Raw genomic sequence first — 4,027 nt, 5'->3', positions numbered from 1 at the left:
AATAATAATAAATAATGTTAAAATCTTTCAAGCTATTCCCACTAAATTTCATAATCCAGTGAGACAAATCAACCTGTTTACTGTAAAAATCTCCTTAAAATAGCTGAGATATTACTCAGCTGAAGCTATTTGTAAGAGATTACTGTCACCTTGATCCAAAATCTCCCCCTCTGCATGACCTATGAAAAATACACCGGAGAGCAGCGCAGAACCAGAGCTGCAAGGCCACTTTCAGAGCTGGCTCGTTTTAGCAAGAGGAGATACGTGCCAGACGGAGGGCCAGGATTGCTCCTTCCCCACAGCACACGCAAAAGTATTTTATGCTGCCCTGATCAAAGAACAACGTAGCTGTAAACATCCAGTATGAATATACACATCCCCCATGATGGAAGCTGCATTTTGTTAACACAGTTTGGGCATTTCTGCCCAACACGTCCATTTCTACATGCACCCCGGCAAAACGCAGAAGCAGGATAAGTTGCAGGGCTTTAATAAAAGCGAGCCACCAAATGTAAATGCCCTTCAGAAACACTAGAAATCACAGCCATGAAAGACCCATGGCCCGTTTGAAACATGAAGGGAACATTTGTAATGTTTGTGACCTTGCACCCGGGGAGCCACTTCTGATGTGGTTTAAATGAGCGGAGGTTAATACAAACGAAGAGTGAAGTTTTCTTTGGCCATATAATATTCTAGGAAACTTAAACTAAGTTCCAGTGAGATAAAGCATGTTCTTGACGGCGGAACGGGCAGGGACATTATATCGTCAAAACGCCCATAACACAGGGAAAAGGACCGTTGAGCTCAGGAGGATTTATGTGCACACCAAGAGCTCTGACAAATTTAGGCAAACAATTCTCCTGTGCTTCCATTTCCAATGAACATTAGGCACTCCATATCATGATCTCACTCTGTATTAATATCAAATGCACTGTTTATGCTCAAGCCTGCAGGTCGGAGGTGATTAATAACCATTCCTCCAGATGATGTACACATACTTCAGTAGTCGTCTTCAGCAGCTGTTAAATTTTCACTGATGCACAGAACACACCGCTACGGGAAAGAGACTGGACTGTGCCAAGCACGTTCGTGAGCGAGGGAGCCGCAACAGCATGTCTGCTTGGGATTCATAACTGTTCCCCTCAGTAAAAAGTTTTCAGCACCAGGTCCGACTACACGATTGCACACCGTTTTCCAGAGAAGCCTGTAGCTCACACGCACCCAAATTCCCCCTTCAGTGGGATTATGTCTGCTTGCACAACCAGCAGCCTTGGCCAGTTGAAACAGCTTGCCCACTCCCGTGAAACTGCTCACTGAAGTAGGATTTGAACTGAACATCCACACTAACCCTGTCACTGCACCTGTATTCTTCAGTCTGGGGTAACCGCCTGCGTGAAGGCAACTCACTCCTCCATCACGTGCAACAGACATTTTATACAAAGCGTTACACACACTAAGCTGCTTCGGGACCTCAGCCTCGAAAGTCAACCTGAATCCCCGTGAATGGCAACTTGAGCTACAAAAGAAGAGCATTACGTTAAGAAGCAACAGTATTTACATACACACCTGTAATCTGCCATACTTTAATATTGTGTTTTTACAGTGCAAGGAAAAAATAATGGAAGTTTATTCTTTTCTGTTCTCCAAGGTATAAACGCAGACAGACAGAAACTCACCTTTCAGAGTAAGATCGTCTTTTGGGTTCTCAGCCCCCAGTACTATTACTGAGCCTGATTTTCAAAATGTGCTTCCAAAATGCTGTCTCAACCCAGGCAAAAATAGATTCGACCCAAACTACCAGTCACTTTTTGGAAATTCAGGTCCTTGATCTCACTTGCAGGGACATACGACTGGGTACCCACTGCTGTTAGCTACTTTTTTATTATTTGGCTTTGTGGTACCTCTCTAATGATCGTAAGTATGACAGTAACTAACTGCTACGCTGCTTTTTGCACAATAAACAACTACAAAAGTATCTCCATATGTGGGCCTTTTAACCAATCCAACTAGATAATTGAGGGTTTTATTCCTTCCATGAAATACTCAAGTGGTTTTCTCTCAAACCTGCCTTTCAAAAGATGAATACCTGCCGTTACATAAATTAACATTGTGTGATTATTTACTACTTCTGTGCTAGCCATGCAGAAAGGAATATAATTTCTTCCCTGTGGCCATGGTATTTACCAGAGAAGCTTTCAAAGGAGAGAGCAGAAATACAAATGTCTGCACCATGACACTGAAGGTATGGGATACGTGTTAAAAACATAATGGTGCTTTAAAAAATTGAGTTCTTGAGCACAAGCTATTAAGACGAGCAACGTGAAAGAAGTCAAGTTGCAACGTGGTAGTGATTATCCTCCGGCAACCCCATACATCGTAAATGGCAAATAGCATGTACCGAGTTTTATCCTGTGGTGAGGGTTAGCTCCAGTGAGAGCTTCCCTCAAGCAGAGACTGAAGCCACCTGTCCCAGGTGAGGTGGGACAGAACAGTTTACAGTACGTGACCGCCCACCCCGCCTCTGCGGGGCTCTGCCCTCCCATCTGCCTTTTTCTCCCTCTCAGACTAATGCCACTGGTGTCTGGCAGTCTATTCCAAATCAGAAACTTAACGTTTAATCTAATCGTCCAGCCTGGAGTCCAGTATGGTCCACTCGGGTGGAGGAACAGGGGATTACCGCTACACTAAATTTAAGATCTTCTGGAAACTACAGAACTTTCAGAGTTCACGCGGCCTGTGATCTCGCAGAGGTTGAAAAAATCCTGAGAAAGCTTCAGGCCTTTGTTTACTCTCCTGGTGCTTCCATTTCTTGGCTGTTGCTGCTTGTGCCTCAGACTGTGTAACGCAGAGAGATGTTGCACAGCAAAAAAGGAAAAAAAAAAAACGAGTGAAAGGGGAAAAAAAAAGCCAGCAGCTTGTATTTCCCCTGCTTTTCCCCACGGTGTTGCGGTATATCCCGCCTTCTCCGCTTTCCCACAGAGTGCCCCAAAGCACCGTTTTTTTCTGCAAGATGTGTGGATAGCATAACTGACTCGTACCCCCTCAGCTGCCTACCTCTGCGCCTTTCTAAACAACTAGAGAACACAAGTGTTCTGACCAAAATAGCCACAATAACAAAACACCACCAGCCAGACGGATTTTCTCGTTTTGTTTTTTACTTAACTTCTTTTTTTTACTGAAACTTGAGCAAAGTTTGGCTTTGGACAAGCAATCTATACACTCAAAGGAACCCAAAATACAAATACAGTACTGGGACGCTACGGTAGCCAGAGATGTACACAATGCACGTTTTTTTCTGACTGGTACTGTGATGTGGATCCAGACTAACGCTCCTGAAACCAGTGGAGTTTCCCAAAATTTGCATATGCAGAGAGAAGGATTTGGCGTACGGTCAGACTATTTCAATTTGGCTCTGAAATATTTTCAAATATATGGGTAGGAACTTGATATGTAATATGATCGTTCAATTGTGAGTAGGCCTGAAAATCCTGTTTAGGCCTGTGATCTTCAACGTTTTGTAATGCGCCAACCTCTAAACATTTTAAAGTTGACCCTCACGTAACAAATTTAAGCTTCTGATGATTGATTTGCTTTTCTTACTTACCTTTTGCAGATCCTTTAGAAGTAGTCCATGGATCCCAGATGAAACCATTGGTTTAGTGAAAATGGCAAATACTGTCTACAGAGAAAAGGCAAGAATAAAACTACTGTGTGGGAAGAAAAGAAAAAGGTGGCCTATACATTTCTTACTGTAACCAGTATTGCAGGGCACAGCTACATCACAGCTTCCGTCGGGACTGCAGCTCCTGCAAACATACCCAAGCTGGTGCGAGCCAGCTTGCTCGCCCGGTGCTGGCAGCGCACCCGCGATGCCCAAGCGGCTCGCCGCAGGCAGGAAGCCCGCAGGAGTAAAGCACGGCAGGAGCTACGCGGCGAGCTCCAGCTGAGCCGCGCGAGCGCTCGGGGCCGGCTTCGGCATGTCTGCGTGAGGTGGAGTCGGGGCTGGGGCTGGGTGGGGGGGTTGGGC

The 4,027-nt window shown here is 45.0% G+C and overlaps 1 protein-coding gene across 1 annotated transcript in view; it reads right to left on the bottom strand.

The window, feature by feature from the left end:
* The window catches only part of PAX3 (paired box 3), a 93,926-nt gene that overhangs the window by 89,773 nt on the left and 126 nt on the right, over positions 1-4,027 (bottom strand). The window lies entirely within an intron of this gene.

The sequence above is a fragment of the Egretta garzetta genome, unplaced genomic scaffold (assembly GCF_000687185.1).
Source record: "Egretta garzetta isolate BGI_Z169 unplaced genomic scaffold, ASM68718v1 scaffold161, whole genome shotgun sequence".
NCBI lineage: Eukaryota > Metazoa > Chordata > Aves > Pelecaniformes > Ardeidae > Egretta > Egretta garzetta.
Note: the sequence above shows the minus strand (reverse complement) of the source record. Positions and strands in the feature narration are given on the sequence as shown.